Genomic DNA, 19,605 nt, shown 5'->3' on the forward strand with positions numbered 1-19,605 from the left:
TCACTTCTGGTAAAAGTGTTATTTTTATTTAGAACTGTATATGCAATCTTGATACTGCTTAGTAGAAAGGGTGCTGTAAAGGCAACCAAACAAACAGACATTTTACCCCCCTGTGGTTCACAATTATGGAAACACCTGGGCCAAAAAAGAACTTTCTATTGATTCACTATGATAATTCATGAGACTCAAGGGCCCTCCATATTTTAATCCTTGCCAGAAAGTAGAGTTATGATCTTCAAGTGACTACAGACTAAAGAATGAACTCACTTAAAAAATACGTCATCCAATAATTGTTTTGAAAGAAACACTGCTCATAGTGAACAGCTGTGTTACTTGACTTTAAAATATTTGTATGTGTCCTGTTAACCCAGTTTCTTTAGGAGTGCAAGGTGGAGCTTTGATTATGCTAGGAAATTAAGAGAAGCTTCTGCTGGATTGATGGTTTAAATTTCTATTGATCTAGGAAATTATTTTTCTAAAACAGTTAAATATTGTTTCTTTATGACATATCTTAGTGAATATCTAATGTATCTCAGGAATGTACAAATGCTCAGATTTGTACATTGTTGATATTTAAAATAACCTAACTGCAGAAGTAGATAAATTACCACATTTATCAAAATCTCAAATACATTAAGCCAAACGAATAATGCATCATGAATTTTTGCTTATGTATATTAAGATTTTAGACCATGAGAATTACAATCTTCATATAATACATTGCAGGATTTAGAAATTTGAAGATTTAGAAAAAAATAATATTACTACTTACTTGTATATTAGACATATCTTAGATACAGAATAAATAACCAAACTCTCAAGAACCCTCTTTAGATTCACTTTTTTCCTAAGTCTGTTTAAAATTTTATTTAGTGACATTGTTTCAAGCTATTACTATGTGGGAGACATTCAGACACTGTTCTGACTTCTTTCATTTTTTATCTCTTCAATTATTATCACAACCCCGTCAACTGGGTAGTTAGGATCTCTATTTTACAGATGACATATTAAGGTTATAAAAATTAAGTAATTTGTGTTGGCACAATGGCTCACACCCATAATCCCAGCACTTTGGGAGACCGAGACAGATGGATCACTTAGGCCCAGGAGTTTGAGAATAGCCTGGGCAACATGACAAAACACTTTATCTACAAAATAAAATAAAGTAAGCAATTTACTCAATGTATAAAAATGGGATTCATAACCAGATCTGACTTAAAGTCTAAACTATTTTGTCTATGCTGCCTGATGCGAGAAATGAGAAATAAAGATGCAATGTGCTAAAGATAGAGAAAAGAACCTCAAATAATTGCTGGGAATAGTCCTTTTTCAGATAAGTCATTTTACTGATAAGTCACTGTAGTTTCTCTAAAATAAGAAAAGATGAGTTATTCTTACAAGCTGTTGTACTTAGTACTTAAAAGATTATGCAGCAGTAATACTTACAGATAAGAAATTAGATTAATCTGAGATTCTCCAGCCAAATAAAATCACTAGCAGAAAGTATTTATTCTTGATTAAAATCTGTAAGTAGTTTACCCTGAACTGTATCATGGGGATTTTATTATAATAAGTAGTACATATCATGAAAGCTGGTGAGAGACTACAAATAGCTTTGCCACTAGGATTTTAGTTGCCATGGAAGTCACCTAGTGAAGCCTCAGGTTTGTTCCATGTGGGAAATAATGGAAGATGTACTAATACCAATAGTAAAACTATCTGGCTTCCACTCATGGATTTGAAGGTTATTGAAGGATGCCAGAATGGAGGCAGTTAAGTCATTATATTCCTCATCTTTAGGATTTCTATTTGTTTGTTTGTTTTTAATTATTTGTATTTCTTTGTCAAACTTTTTATTTTGTTTATTCTTTTCCAAATTTTATTTAATTTTTATCCATATGTTTTCATAGTTCAGTGAACTTTGAGAGGATTATTTTGAATTCTTTGTCTATCATTTCATAGATCTCCCTTTCTTTAGGGTCCATTGTTGGATTATTGTTAGCTCCTTTTGGACGTGTTGTGATTTCCCGAGACATTGTAATCCTTGTCTCCTTCTTGATGTCTATATATTTGAGGAGACATTACTTTTTCTGTCTTTTACAGGTATTCTTTGGCAGAGATAGACCTTTACTATTTACCCTGTGATTCTGCATGAGCCAGCTGTTAACCACCCTAGTCAGACAGACCTTGCTTTAGGTTTCTCTAGATACTGGTTCATTGCCTTTGCTCTAAGTTCAAGTGGGGAGGCTGGCTAAACTCTGCAATTAGACTGAGCTGCTGGATGGGCACTCCAATTGCCTCTGAATGGGTTGGGCAACAAAATATATTCCCTGGCCAGATTTTATTGTTATTTTAGTTCAAAAGTTTAACAGGGTTTTAGGAGGGGCCCTGAGGTTAGATGGAGTTGCTGACTGAGATGAATGAGACCAGTTGCTATGCTCAGTAGAAATACATGGTTGAATTATTTTCTTCCTGCCTAGGTGGTGCCTTGGGGTGGGCATTAAAGCTAAACTAATTACTGTTTAAATTCTTGGGGGTGGTAGATCTATCTCCTGTTCTTTGAAATTTCCTGCATCGGTCATTAATCTTCCTGGGAAGGCCTTGGGCTGGGCTTTGAGGCCAGGCAGAGGCAGTTAGACTCCTAAGTGTGGTGTAACTAGCTTCCACCCTTTACCTAAATTTGCTGTAGTTGTCATTTCCTTCCATGGTTGGGTTCTTGGGGTAGAGTCTGAGGCTTGTCCTAAAGGCTGGCTGCCTGGGGATTAAAACCCAGTGAATTTCCACCACTTCTAGGAGTGACCAGCTCAGTTTTGCAGGTGAGCTATGCTACTAACTGATACCTCTGATTGAGTGTTACTGCTCACAGGTACATAGAGCTACCACCAAGATCTGTCTACTGGCCATTATGGGCTATCTTTCCACCAGATTCCAGGTGAAGTAGACATGCCATTTCTCTTGGCATGGCTCGTTTGGTGAGACCAGAGTGGGCTCCATGGAAAGCATCTTGGAATACTAAAAAAGTTGAATGTTTGCCTCTGGTTCTCTTTTCCCTTGGCAGAAACCATCGTCCCTGGGGAATCCTCTATGTGTGGCATGATGCTGACTCAGAGGGGGAAGGGGGAAGTTTGTCAGAATGAAGCTGTTTGTTTTGCCCTTTCCATGTGGTTTTGTGAACTATGTAGGTGATTCAGGCTTATTCACAAATTTGGAGGTTTTCACCAATGTAATGCTTGGGTCATTTTGTAAGTATATGCTTAAATGCTTAAGGAACAGTCAAAGTCTTTCCAAAAGGCATTGTACCATTTTATATTCCTTCCACATTCTTGTTAATACTTGCTATAGTCTATTCTACTACTTGTGTATTAGTACACCAGTGAGATTTGATTTTGATTTCTACTGTGAGACAAAGTATCAAACATAAGAAATCACATTTGCTAATTTCTGTTTGCCAGCACAAATTCATAAGCCCTGACGGTGTGACAATGCGCTGCTCTCCGAATGGATGCTTTGAAGACAAAACAGGATAAAGCACATGTCCCTCTCTGTCACATCTCTTGCCTTATATTCCTCAAAAGAAAAATGACCCTAGTTCTTGTCTTTTCCTACAAATAAGATAACGTATTATGGGGTTTGTGATTATGCTTCTGTAATCTATAACCAGATGAACACTTATACGCAAACCGTGATGTGATTTAAGGTAACTTCTGAGAAAGTGTAATATGATTTTTTAAAGGTACTGAACTCCCACCACCTGCATAGAAGCAGTGGGCTGAAATATATTATAGAGCAGTCTGATAGAAGCACTCTAAAGAGCTACTTCCAGGCAGTAGGTCTCAGTCTGCCCACATATATTTTGAGTTATTTTCTAACCCAAAGTAGAAAAAATAAGTTCTATATTTTTGTGATAGAAATGTTTTAGTTTTAACATAGAAATTTTACTCTCTAAAAGTTTACTCATAGGTCCTATGATTCATTTTCATTTTAATTTTAGTGTACACGTGAATTAAGAGGGAAATTACATTTTCTCCATATGGATAACCCATTGATCTGGCACCATTTGTTGCAGATACTCTTTTCAACATTGAATTACCTTGATATCTTGTTGAAAAATAATTAACCATATATATGCAGTCTCATTTTCTGACATTTTATAATCTGTTTTTTACTATTATTTTAAGATCAGGGGTATATGTGCAGGTTTGTTATATTATAAGTGAACTCATGTCATGGGGGTTTGTTGTACAGATTATTTCATCACCTAGGTGTTAAGCCTAGTAGCAATTATTTATTTTCCTGAGCCTCTCCCTCCTCCTAACCTCCACCCTCAAGTAGGTCCCAGTGTTTGTTGTTCCCTTCTTTGCATTCATGTGTTCTCCTACTTACAAGTAAGAACATGTAGTATTTGGTTTTCTGTTCCTGTGTTAATTTGCTAAGGATGATGGCCTCCAGCTCCATTCATGTTCCTGCAAAGGATATGATCTTACTCTTTTTTATGGATGCATAGTATTTCATGGTGTATTTGTATAACGTTTTTCTTCATGCAGTCTACTATTGTTGGATATTTATGTTGATTCCATGTCTTTGATATTGCAAATAGTGCTGCAATAAATATTCACATGCATATGTCTTTATGGTAGAATGATTTATATTCCTATGGGTATATGCCAGTAATTGGATTGCTGAGTTGAATGGTATTTCTGTTTTTAGGTTTTTGGAAAATTGCCACACTGTTTTTCACAATGGTTGAACTAATTTACATGCCAACCAGCAGTGTATAAGCGTTCCTTTTCTCTGCAACCTCACCAGCAACTACTATTTTTTGACTTTTTTATAATAGTCATTCTGACTGGTATAAGATAGCATCTCGTTGTGATTTTGATTTGCATTTCTCTAATGATCAGTGATGTTGAGCTTTTTTTCATAAGATTATTGGCCACATGCATGTCTTCTTTTGAAAAGTGTCTGTTCGTGTCCTTTGCCCACTTTTTAATAGTGTTGTTTGTTTTTTTGCTTGTACGTTTGTTTAAGTTCCTCGTAGATGCTGAGTATTAGACTTTTGTCTGATATATAGTTGCAAAAATTTTTTCCCATTCTGTAGACTGTCTGCTTAATCTGTTGATAGTTTCTTTTGCTGAGCAGAAGCTCTTTAGTTTAATTAGATCCCATTTGTCAATTTTTGCTTTTATTGCAAAAATTTTTGGCATCTTCATCACAAAATTTTTGCTCATTCCAATGTCTAGAATGGTATTGCTTAGGTTGTCTTCTAAGGCATTGTGTCTAAAAGTTCTAATTCTCAGGGTTTGTTTTTACCCATAAAGAAGCAATAGTAACTACAACAGACACTAGTAGGTTTTTGTTTTATTTTTGTTTCTTAGACAAGGTCTGGCTCTGTCACCCAGGCTGGAGTGCAGTGGTGCAATCTTGGCTCACTGAAACCTCTGCCTCCTGGGTTCAAGCAATCCTACCTCAGCCTCCCAAGTAGCTGGTACTATATGCGTGCCACAGGGTGTCCAAATAGTAAATTATGTAAATTATATAAATATATTCAAATAATATTTTTAAAAATAAATGTATCCCTAACAAACAGCTTGACTGCAATTTTATGCAAGATCTTGACCTAGAACTGCCCAAATAAACTTTTCTCAGATCCCTAACCCATAGTGACTATGAAATTATGAATGTTTACAGTTTCAAGCCTGGAAATTTGCTGTAATTTCTTACCCAGAATCATTGTAAGTAGAATTTCCTCTACTTGATAAAGGAGAGCTATGAAAAGCATATAGTTAATAGCACATATAAGAAAATTCAATGCTTTCTCCCTACATGAGGAAAAAAGCAAGTGTCTCTACTCTTACCACTTGAATTCAACAGGAGATTTACATGGTTTTTTTTCTACTTTCTCTGGCTACAATCAGTTCAATAATGTAAGAAGAAGAAATTTTTAAATATACATTGTAAAAAAAGAGTCAAACTCTATTCAAAGTTTATTTTCTCTGTAGAAAATCTTATGAAATATTTCAATAAGCCTGTAAACTTATTGATCAACGTTGATCAAAGTTGATCAACGTTGATCAAAGTTGTAGGATGCAAGATTGACCTACAAAAGTCACCTATATTTCTATTACTAATAATGAAGAAAAAAAGTTGACATTTTGAAAATATTATTTATAAGAGCATCAAAAATATAAAATACTTAAGGATAAATGAGACACAAGGTATTCAGACTAGTACACTGGAAATCTCAAAACATTGCTGGGGGAAATTAAAGAGGACTTAAAGAAGTTGAAGGATATATAGTGTTCCTGGATTGAGAGACTTAATATTTTTAAGGTCCTATTAAGATATAATTTTTCCGTTAATTACTCTATAAACACAATGGAGTCTCAGTCAAGATCCCAGTAGATTTTTTTTTTTTTTTTGCAGAAACTGACAGACTCTTCTAAAACTCATATGGATATTGAAAGGACCAACAAAAGCAAAAACAACTTAGTAACAGAGAAATAATGATAGAGAATTTACACTACTTAACTAAAAAACTTATATAGAGCTTCCGAAATCCAAAATTCAAACAGTGTGGTATTGGCATATAAGACAGAAAAAAGGATCAACAGAACAGAATAAAATACAGAGGAATACACACATACACACACACACACACACTCAATTGATTTTGACAAATGTACAAAGACAATTCTCTGAAGAATAGTCTTTTAAATGTGGTTTCAGAATTATTGGATATCCATATGCAAAACAATAAACATCAATCTATACCTTACAAATACAAAAAAAAATCAAAATGTATTAGAGTCCTAAATGGAAATCCTGTAGTTCAAATACTTCAAAAGTAAAACATAAGAGAAAAATGTAATCATGGGTTAGCAAATGGTTTCTTGGACATGATATTGAAAGTGTGATCTATAAAGAAAAAATATATAAATTGACCTTCATCAAACTCAGAAACTACTTTTCTTTGCAGACACTGTTAAGAGAATAAAAAGACAAGTGGTAAACTGGTAAACTACACATTTACAAATCACATGTCTAATAAAATAGTTATGAATATTTAATAAATTATCAAAACTTAGGAAACACACAACTCTGTAAAAGATGAGCAAAAATTTGAGCAGACACTTTACTAAGTTATACAGATTGCCAATATGCACATGAAAATAAACTGAACAACTTTAGTGATAAGGGAAATTCAAATTGAAACAAAAATGAAATACTGAAAAACTATCATAATACCTAAAATTAGAGGGAGCCAAGATGGCAAACTAGATGCAGTCAGGAAGATTATCTTCCACCAAGTGACCAGGGCTTCCAGAAGACTGATACATTATGAGCAGATCTTTGAAGGAAAGGTATTGAGAGTGGACGGAAGGAAGATGTAGACCCTGGGCTCAAAGAGGAGGAAGCTAAAAACCTTGCAAGGGGCTGCTGAGCACAGGGACTCATTCCTGGCCCCCAGTGGCTTCTGGTGAAAGAGTGAAAGGTGTCAGGGGCAGGATTCCAGCCTGAGCCTGTGTAGAGCCCAAAGGGTGTGGGAATGGTTGCATGGAGGAAGGCCAGGGTCACCCATGCCCTAAAGCTTGCTATGCTCCTCTTGGTGGTTTTGGTCTTTGGTGACTGTGTGATCTTGCTCATGAAACTGGGCCAATCTGATCTGAGTGTTCCCCTGTTTGCTGGATTTCCCTGAGGCCCCAGTCTGGTTGTTCTTGGGGGCTATCATCTGGGGTCCTTCACCAGCTGACGATACCTAACTATCAGAGAGCACCACAAAACCAGTCTCCACTAACATGTACCCATCCACATGCAACCCCTTCCCAACACAGCCTTCTCTCACATGCACTCACCCAGAGTGCCCCCCATACTGGTTTGCCAGCATATATACCTTGGAGGATCTTGCCTCCTCTCCCCTGCTGGCACACATGCTTGCTGCCGATGTGAGACTACATGCATGGCCACTCCCAGCTCAGTGTCACCAGCACCCTTTCCCACTTTCCCCAACAATGCACAGCCTCTCTGCCACACTACCACTGATGCTGGTACAAATGAGCAAGCCCCAATTCCACTGCCACTGCCCTGATGAAGCACTTTGACCAGCAAGCCTCATCAAAGTGTTGTTGCCTGTGGACTGGGAACACCCCAGCCCCTCCAGCACAGCAGGTTTCTAACCCTGGGGGGCCAGAGAACAAAGCTGAGTATCTAGTACAAGACCTGCAGAGTTAGAGCATCCAGCCCAAGAGTGCTGAGTTGAGCCTTGCCCCTCTAAAATCTTCCAGAAATGAAGCCAGTCAACTGGACCCAACTTACACCACAATCAAACCCTAAAAAGGTTCAAAGAATAGAAAAGAAAAAACTCTACTCAGGAGGCATAAACTTCAAAAATTAAAGGAAAATTAGCCCATGTAGATGAGGAAGAACCAGTGCAAGAACTCTGGCAACTCAAAAAGCCTGAACTTCTTCTTACCTCCAAATGGCCACACTATTTCCCTGGCAATGGTGCTTAATCAGGCTAAAGTGGCTGAAAAGACAGACATAGAATTCAGAATCTGGATATAGATAAAGATTATCGAGATTCAGGAGAAAGCCAAAACTCAATTCCAGTAATATAAGGAATACAATTAAAATAATACAGGAGTTGAAAGGCAAAATGGCAATTTTAAGAAAGAACCAAACTGATCTAATACAGCTGATAAATCACTTCAAAAACTCTATAATACAAATTGCAAGTATTAAGAGCAGAATCAGCCAAGCAGAGGAAGGAATCTCAGAGCTCAAAAACTTGTTCTCTGAAAGAACTCAGTAAGACAAAAATAAAGAAAAAATGAAAAAAAAAACAACTCAGAGAAATATGGGATTATGCAGAGACTAAATGCATGACTCATTGGTGTCCCTGAAAGAGAGGGTTACAAAGCAAGAAACTTGGAAAACATATTTGAACATATTAGCCATGAAAATTTCCCTAACCCTGCTAAAGAAGATAACATTCAAATTCAGGAAATGCAGAGGACACCTGCAAGATACTATACAAGAAGATCACCCCCAAGACACATAGTCGTCAGATTTTCCAAGGTCAAAATGAAAGAAAAAATATATTAAAGGCAGCTAGAGAAAAGGGTCAGCTCACCTACAAAGGGAAATTCACCAGACTAATGTCAGACATTTCAGCAGAAACTCTACAAGCCAGAAGAGATTGTGAGCATTATTATAAAGCATTATTAATGAAAAGAAATTCCCATCTAAAATTTCATATTCTGCCAAACTAAGCGTCATGAATGAATAAGAAATAAGATCCTTTTCAGACAAGCAAATGCTAATGAAATTAATTACCTGCCTTAAAAAAGTTCATTAGGAAAGTGCTAAACACAGAAAGGAAAGACTATTACCAGCCACTACAAAAACAAACTTAAGTACATAGACTATCGAAATTACAAAGCAACTACTCAATCAAGTCTGCATAATAAACAACTAACAACACAATGACAGGATAAAATCCGCACATATCAATATTATCTTTGAATGTAAATGGGCTAAATGCCCCATTTAAAAGGCACAGAGTGACAAGCTGGATTAAAAAAAAGAAGACCCAATGGTATACTGTCTTCAAGAGATCCATGTCATATGCAATAACATCCATAGGCTCAAGGTCAAGTGATAAAAGGAAATCTATGAAGCAAACGGAAAATAGAAAAAAGTAGGGGTTGCTATTTCAATTTCAAGCAAAACAGACTTTAAACCAACAAGGACCACAAAAGACAAAGAAGAGTATTACATAATGGTAAAGGAATCAGTTCAACCAGAAGACCTAACTGTCCTGAATATACATGTACACAACACAAAAGCACCCAGATTCATAAAACAAGTTCTTAGAGACTTATGAAGAGACTTGGATAATCACACAATAATAGTAGGACACTTCAACACTCCACTGACAGTATTAGATCATTGAAGTGGAAGACTAACAAGATATTTGAGACCTGAACTTGACATTGGACCAAATTTGTCTAACAGGTATCTACAGAACTCTCTACTTCAAAAAACAGATTATATATTCTTCTCATCTGTACATGGCACATACTCTAAAATCTGCCAGGCAATTGACCAGTAAACAATGCTCAGCAAACTAAAAAAAAAAGAAAAGAGAGAAATCATACTGACCCGTCCTTGGACTACAGCACTATAAAAATAGAAATCAATACTAAGAAGATCACTCAGAACAATAAAATTACAAGGAAATTAAACAACCTACTCTTGAATGGCTTTTTAGTAAACAATAAAATTAAGGGAGAAATCAATAAATTTTTTGAAATTAATGAAAACAAAGATACAACATAACAGAATCTCTGGGATACAGCTAAAATAGTCTTAAGAGAAAACTTTATATTAATAGCTCTAAATACTCATATAAAAAAGAAAGATTCACATTAACAACCTAACACCACCACTAGACAAACTAGGAAAATAAGAGTAAACCAACTGCAAAGCTAGAAGACAAGATATAACCAAAATCAGAGCTGAATTGAGTAAAATTGAGATGCCAAAAAAAAAAAAAATTCAGAAGATCAACAAAACCAGACTTTGGTTTTTTGAAAGAATAGATAAGATTTATGACAGCTAGCTAGACTAATAAAGAAAAAGACAGAAGATCCAAATAAACACAATTAGAAATGACAAAGGGAACATTACCACTGACTCCAAAGAAATGCAAAAGAATCCTCAGAGACTATTAGAACACCTCTATGCACACAAACTAGAAAACCTGTAAGAATTGGATAAATTCTTGGAAACATAAAATCTCCCAAGATTAAAACAGGAAGAAACTGAAATTCTGAATATATCAATAACAAGTTCCAAAATTGAATTAATAATAAACAGCCTACCAGACAGAAAAAAGTCCAGGGCCAGATGGATTCACAGACAAATTGTACCAGATGTATAAAGAAAAGTTGATACCAATCCTACTGATACTATTCAAAAAATGGAGGAGGAGGGACTCCTCCCTAACTCACTCTACAAGCTTAGCATCATTTAGATACCAAAACCTGGCAGAGACACTACAGAAAATGAAAACCTTATGGCAATATCCTTGAAGAATGTTGATGCAAAAATCCCCAACAAAATACTAGCAAACTGAATCCAGCATCACATTAAAAGTGAATCCATCATGATCTTGTAGTCCTTATCCCTGGGATGCAAGGTTGGTTCAACATATGCAAATCAATAAATGTGATTTATCACATCGGCAGAACTAACAACAACAAAAAAAGATCATCTCAATAGATACAGAAAATGCTTTCAATAAAATTCAACATTCCTTTATGTTAAAGAACCCTCAACAAACTAGGCATTTTGAGGAACATGCCTCAAATAATAAGAGCTATCTATAACAAACCCACTGCCAGCATCATACTGAATGAGTAAAAGCTGGAAGCATTCCCCCTGAGAATTGGAACAAGATAAGGATGTTCACTATCACCACTCCTATTCAACATACTACTGGAAGTCCTAGCCAGACCAATCAGGCAAGATAAACAAATAAAAGGCACTCAGACAGGAAGAGAGGAAGTCAAACTATCTCTGTTTGCAGATGATATGAGTTTATACCTGGAAAACCCCATAGTCTTTGCCTAAAGGCTCCTAGATCTAATAAACAACTTCAGCAAAGTTTCAGGATACAAAAATCAATGTACAAAAATTAGAATTTCTATACACTACAACATCCAATCTGATAGACAAATCAAGAATGTAGTCCCATCCACAATAACCATATGAAAATAACTAGAAATACAGCTAATCAGGATGGTGAAAATTTTTTACAATGAAAATTACAAGACATTGCTGAAAAAAATAAGAGATGACAGAAATAAACGGGAAAAAAATCCATGCTAATGGATAGGAAGAATCAATATGTTTAAAATGGCCATACTTCCCAAAGCAATTTACAGATTCAATGCTATTCCTATCAAACTATCAATGATATTTTTCACTTAATTAGAAAAAAAAATCTAACATTCATATGGAACCATATAACTATAAAAATGCTAGAAGAAAACCTACAAATAGTACTGATATAGGCTCTAGCAAAGATTTCATGACAAAGATTCAAAAGTAATTGCTACATGAACAAAAATAGGCAAACGGTATTAATTAAATTAACGAGCTTCTGCCAGCAAAAGAAACTATTAACAAAGGAAACAGATAATATTTAGAATAGGAGAAAATATTTGCAAACTCTGCATCCAAAAAAGGTCTAATATCCAGAATCTGTAAGGAATTTAAACAAATTAACCAAGCAAGAATTAAACAACTCCATTAAAAAGTGGGCAAAGGACATAAACAAACAGTTTCAAAAAGAAAACATACACATAGCCGACAAGCACACAAAAAAATGCTCAACATCACTGATCATAAGAGAAATGTAAATCAAAAACAGAATGAGATGCCATCTCACAGCAGTCAGAATGGTTATTATTAAAAAGTCAAAAAATAACAGGTGCTGGTGAAGTTGTAAAGAAAATGGAATATTTATATCTGCTGGTAGAAATCTGAATTAGCCAGTGTTCAAAGCAGTTTGGCTTAAACTGCTACCATTTGATCCAGTAATCCCATTATTTGTACATCCTCAAAGAAATAGAAATTGTTCTACCATAAAGACGTGCACGCATATGTTTATCAAAGCACTATTCACAGTAACAAAGACATGGAATCAACCTAAACGCCCATCAGTAGTGGACTGGATAAAGAAAATGTGGTATATGTACACCATGGAATACTACATAGCCATAAAAGAGAATACTGTATGTTCTCACTTTTAAGTGAGAGCTAAACATTGAGGACACACGTTCACAAAGAAGGAAGCGGTAGACACTGGGGCCTACTTGAGGGTGAAGGGTGGAGGGTGAGGACTGAAAAACTACCTATTAGTTGATATGCTTATTACCTGAGTGATGAAATAATCAACATATCAAACCCCCATGATGTATAATTCATCTATATAACAAACCTGCTCATGTATCGTTAAACCTAAAATAAGCCTAAAAAAATAAAAAGGGGAAAAAAAAGATGAATGAAAATGCATTCAAAGACTAACACAAAAATAATTTAAATGAAAAAGACTGACCAGATCACGTGTTGGTAAGGATATAGAGGAACTTCAACTCTCAAACTCCATTGATTGGAATAAAAATAATATAAGCACTTTGAAAAACAATTTGGTACTTTTAAAATATTTAAATACATATCTGACATGTGATATACACACTATCATTCATCAATTTCACTTCTCGACATGTATATAAAAGAAAAACAGTCAAAATTCATGTGTAAGAATGTTCATAGCAGCATGATTCATAATAGCCCCATGTCAACAGGATAACTGACATATAAATTTTCTTAATAAAATCCAATGAGGTTGAATAAAACAGTCGTAAGAATTAACAAATCCAACACATACATACATCTCACAAACATAATGCTGTGCAAATTAAACCAGAAAAATGCACATATTGTATAAATAAATTTATACAAAGTTTAAAAATAGATGTAACTAATCTATGGGGTTAGAAATCCAGATACAGTTACCTTGGTGATATGCAGGAAGATAGTGACTGGGAGGAGACACGAAGGGGACTTCTCTGGTATAGGTAACATTCTGTTTCTTCATCTGGATGCACATTACACAGATCCATACATTTCAAAACAAAACTTTATTGTTGTGTAACTAGCTTATAACAAATGTAAATATTTAAATCATACCAGTTAATAAGTTTTGACATATGTACAGACCAATGACACTATCACTACACTCAAGTCAGTGAATATACTCTTCTCTCCTACTTTTCCCCTCCATTTTAAAGATAAGCACTTACTGATTTACTTTCCATCACTATAGAAAATCATTTGCATTTTGTAAAGTTTTATGTAAATGTAATCATTGAGCATGTATTCTTTTCTGACTAGATTCTTCAGTATAATTAAGATTCACCTATGCTGTTGCATGCATCAATACTTTATGGTTTTGTAGCAGGATGAGCCACAGACAAAACCTCTCAGACACCAAGTTGTAAAAGGAAGGGCTTTATTCAGCTGGGAGCATCGGCAAGCTACTGCCTTAAAATCCGAGCTCCCCGAATGCACAATTTCTGTCCTTTTTAAGGGCTCACAACACTAAAGATTTCACATGAAGGGGTCGTGATTGATTTGAGCAAGCAGGCGGCAGGTGACAGGGGCTGCATGTACCGGTGGTCAGAGAGAAACAGAACAGGGAAGGGAGTTTCACAGTGTTCTTCTATACAATGTCTGGAATCTATGAATAACATCGGTTTCTAAGTTATCAGTTGATTTTTAACCACTGGGTTTAGGCCAGGCAGACCCAGGCCTGGATTCGGGCCTGGCACCAGGCTGCCTGTCTTTGGTTTTACTTCCTTGTTGTTTTTTCTTAAAACAGGTACTGAGTATAAAACAATATAAAACAATATAAAACAATATGAGAGGGTCTCTCTCTCCCCTCAGTTTTATTGCTAAACAGTACAAGGTATACTAGGTACATTATATACTAGCATTTTGTATATTAGTACTATATTCATATAATAGTATGTATGCATGGACCACAGTGGTTTATACTTTCATCTGCTGATAAACCTTTGGATAGTTTCCAGTTTGGTCTATTATTTAAAATAAAAAGCTGGTATGAACATGTGTGTACACATCTTTGTATGGATGTATATTTCCTTTTTTCTTGGGTAATTCACATTCTGAAAATTCAGCTTGAAGTGTGGTTATAATTCATGTGACCCTATGTATGTTTTATTTTAATTAAAGTTTTATTTTTAAAAATAAAAGGCTTTACGTGAGGGAAATCAGAATATTTCACATAGAAGTAGCAACAAAGACATACTTTAAAAAATTCCAGAATTAGAAAATAAGAACAAAAATATCTGAGTATAAAAATGAAAGCTATTTCATTTCAATGGACATTTTCTATAAAAAAAAATGCTTTTTCTATTAAAATTATAGCAAAATATTTTAATTTCTCCAGTAAAGAATATTCTACAGTTTTATACCAAGCAAACATAACAAAAATACACTAGAGAAGCCACAATTAGATACCCTGTTATATAATTTCTGTTGACTTTAGCCATTTAATCATTTCTGCCAAGCACCCTGATGTGTGAGTAAAGCCATCTGGATCCTCCAGACCAGTCAACGGCCAGCAGAATAACCCCATGTCATGTCTGCCATGTTACATGTAATGAAAAATTCACCCCCTTGATTACTGCCCAAATTCCTAACCCATGGCACACTGAGATAGAATAAAATGATTACCAGTTTAAGATACCAAATTTTGGAGTAGCTTATTGTAATAGATTGGGAACAAAATACTTAGACTGGATTTGTGAGATGCCTTGAAAAGGACTGTAGGAAACCTGAGAGAGAAGAGGAATTGATGCTTCTCATAGCAGAATATTGAAATCACTTGAGGAATTTATTTTTCTTTTTTCTTTTTTTAAATTTAAAAATTTTTTTTCAATAAGTTATTGGGGTACAGGTGGTATTTGGTTACACGAGTATGTACTTTAGTGGTGATTTGTGAGAATTTGGTGCACCCATCACCCAAGCAGTATACACTGCACCATATTTGTAGTCTTTTATCCCTCGCCCCTCTCTCACTTTTCCCCTCAAGTCCCCAAAGTCCACTGTATCATTCTTAAGCCTTTGCATCTTAAGCTATAAAGCTTAGCTCTCACATATCAGTGAGAATATACAATGTTTGTTTTTCCGTTCCTGAGTTACTTCTCTTAGAATAATAGCCTCTAGTCTAATCCAGGTCACTGCAAATGCTGTTAATTCATTCCTTTCTATGGCTGAGTAGTATTCCACCATATATATATATATATATATACCATAGTTTCTTTATCCACTCGTTGATTGATAGGCATTTGGGTTGGCTCTCCACGATTGTGCAATTGTGAATTATGCCGCTATAAACAAGCATGTGCAAGTATCTTTTTCATATAATGACTTCTTTTCCTCTGGGTAGATACCCAGTAGTGAGATTGCTGGATCAAATGGTAGTTCTACTTTTAGTTATTTAAGCAATCTGTACACTGTTTTCCATAGTAGCTATAGTAGTTTATGTTCCCACCAGCAGTGTAGAAATGTTCCCTGATCACCGCATCCGTGCCAACATCTACTGATTTTTGATTTTTTGACTATGGCCATTCTTGCAGGAGTAAGGTAGTATCGCATTATGGTTTTGATTTGCATTTCCCTGATCGTTAGTGATGTTGAGCGTCTTTTCATATGTTTGTTGGCCATTTGTATATCTTCTCTTTTGAGAATTGTATGTTCATGTCCTCAGCCCACATTTTGATACGACTGTTTGTTTTTTTTCTTACTGATTTGTTTGAGTTCATTGTAGTTTCTGGATATTAGTCCTTTGTCAGATGTACACATTGTGAAAATATTCTCCCACTCTGTGGGTTGCCTATTTACTCTGATGACTGTTCCTTTTGCCATGCAAAAGCTCTTTATTTTAATTAGGTCCCAGATATTTATCTTTGTTTTTATTGCATTTGCTTTTGGGTTCTTGGTCATGAAATTCTTGCCTAAGCCAATGTCTAGAAGGGTTTTTCCAACGTTATCTTCTAGAATTGTTATAGTTTCAGGTCTTAGGTTTAAGTCCTTAATCCATCTTGAGTTGATTTTTGTATAAGATGACAAATTATTATCCAGTTTCATTCTCCTACATGTAGCTAGCCAATTACCCCAGCACCATTTGTTGAAAAGGGTGTCCTTTCCTCACTTTATGTTGTTGTTTGCTTTGTCGAAGATCAGTTGGCTATACCTATTTGGGTTTATTTCTGGGTTCTCTATCCTGTTCCATTGGTCTACATGTCTATTTTTATGCCAGTACCATGCTGTTTTGGTGACTATGGCCTTATAGGATAGTGTGATATCAGGTAGCATGATGCCTCCAGATTTGTTCTTTTTGCTTAATCTTGCTTTGGCTAGGTGGGCTCTTTTTTGGTTCCATATGAATTTTAGAATTGTTTTTTCTAATTCTGTGAAGAATGATGGTGATATTTTGATGGGAATTGCATCGAATTAGTAGATTGCTTTTGGCAGTATGGTCATTTTCACAATATTGATTCTACCTATCCATGAGCATGGGGTGTGTTTTCATTTGTTTTTGTCATCTATGATTTCTTTCAGCAGTGTTTTGTAGTTTTCTTTGTAGGGGTCTTTTGACTCCTTGGTTAGCTATATTCCTAAGTTTGTTTTTTCTTTTTTTTTTTTTTTTTTTGAGATGGAGTTTTGCTCTGTCACCCAGGCTGCAGTGCAGTGGCACAATCTCAGCTCACTGCAAGCTCCGCCTCCAGGGTTCATGCCGTTCTCCTGCCTCAGCCTCCCAACTAGCTGGGACTACAGGTACTTGGCACCATGCCTGGCTAATTTTTTTGTATTTTTAGTAGAGACGGGGTTTCACCGTGTTAGCCAGGATGGTCTCGATTTCCTGACCTCATGATCCGCCCACCTCGGCCTCCCAAAGTGCTGGGATGAGCCACCACACCTGGCCGGGGTTGAGTTCTTGATTTGATTCTCTGATTGGTTGATGTTGGTGTATGGAAGAGCTACTGATTTATTTACATTAATCTTGTATCCAGAAACTTTGCTGAATTCTTTTATCAGTTCTAGGAGCTTTCTGGAGGAGCCTTTAGGGTTTTCAATGTAAACAATCATATCAACAACAAACAGTGACAGTTTGGCTTCCTTTTAACCAATGTGGATGACCTTTATGTCTTTCTATTGTCTGATAGCTCTTGCTAGGACTTCCAGTACTACGTTGAAGAGGAGTGGTGAGAGTGGGTATCCTTGTCTTGTTCCAGTTCTCAGAGGGAATGCTTTCAACTTTTCCCCATTCAGTATTAGGTTGTCTGTGGGTGTGCCATAGATGGCTTTTATTACGTTGAGTTATGTCCCTTGTATACTGATTTTGCTGAGAGTTTAAATTATAAAGTGATGCTGGATTTTGTCTAATGCTTCTTCTGCATCTATTGATGTGATTTTTGTTTTTTATTCTTTTTATGTGGTGTATCACATTTATTGACTTGTGGATGTTACAACAATCCCTGCTTCCCTGGTATGAAACCCACTTGATCATGGTGGATTATCTTTTTGATGTTGTTGGATTTGGTTAGCTAGTATTCCATTAAGGATTTTAGCATCAATATTCATCAAGGATATCAGTCTGTAGTTTTCTTTTTTGGTTATGTTCTTCCTAGTTTTGGTAGTAGGGTGATGCTAGCTTCATAGAATTAATTAGGGAGGGTTTCTTCTTTCTCTGTCTTGTGGAATAGTGTCAGAAAGGATGGGTATCAATTCTTTGAATGTCTGGTAGAATTCTGCTGTGAATCCGTCTGGTTCTGAACATTTTTTTGTTGCTAATTTTTTAATTATCATTTCAATCTTGCTGCTAGTTATTGGTCTGTTCAGGGTATCTAATTCTTCCTGATTCAAGCTAGAAGGGTTGTATTTTTCCAGAATTTATCCATTTCTTCTAGGCTTTTTTATTTATATGCATAAAGGTGTTCATAGTAGTCTGGAATGATCTTTTGTGGTGTCAGTTATAACATCTCCTGTTTCATTTCTTAGTGAGGGTATTTGGATTTTCTCTCTTCTTTTCTTGGTTAATCTTGTTAAGGGTCTATCAATTTTATTTATCTTTTCAAAGAACCAGCTTTTTATTTCAGTTTTTTATTGATTTTTTTTTGTTTCAGTTTCATTTAGTTCTTCTCTGATGTTGGTTAATCCTACCTTCTGCTGTGTTTGGGTTTGGTTTGTTCTTGTTTTACTAGTTCTTTGAGGTGTGGCCTTAGAATGTCAGTTTGTGCTCTTTCGGCCTTTTTGATGTAGGCATTTAGGGCTATGAATTTTCCTCTTAGCATCACCTTTCCTGTATCCCAGAGGTTTTGGTAGGTTGTATTATTATTGTTATTCAGTTCAAATAATTTTTTAATTTCCATCTTGATTTTGTTTTTGACCCAATGCTTATTCAGGAGCAGGTTGCTTAATTTCCATGTATTTGCAGGATTTTGAAGGTTCCTTTTGGAGTTGATTTCCAGTTTTATTCCGCTGTGGTCTGAGAGAGTGCTTGATTTAATTTCAATTTTCTTAAATTCACTGAGGCTCATTTATGGTCTATTATATGGTCTGTCTTGGAGAAAGTTCCATGTGATGTTGAATGGAATGTGTATTCTGTGGTTGTTGGATAAAATGTTCTGTATATATCTGTTAAGTCCATTTGTTGCAAGGCATAGTTTAAATCCTTGAAGTCCCCCACTATTATTGGGTTGTTGTCTATCTCATTTCTTAGGTCTATTAGTAATTGTTTTATAAATTTGGGAGCTCCAGTGTTAGGTGCATTTATGTTTAGGATTGTGATATTTTCCTGTTGGACAAGACCTTTTACCACTATATAATGTCCCTCTTTGTCTCTTTTAACTGACGTTGCTTTGAAGTGTTTTTTTGTCTGATATTAGGATAGCTACCCCCACTCGCTTTTGGTGTCCATTTCCATGAAATGCCTTTTTTCACCCCTTT

The sequence above is a fragment of the Pongo abelii genome, chromosome 9, assembly GCF_028885655.2.
Source record: "Pongo abelii isolate AG06213 chromosome 9, NHGRI_mPonAbe1-v2.0_pri, whole genome shotgun sequence".
NCBI lineage: Eukaryota > Metazoa > Chordata > Mammalia > Primates > Hominidae > Pongo > Pongo abelii.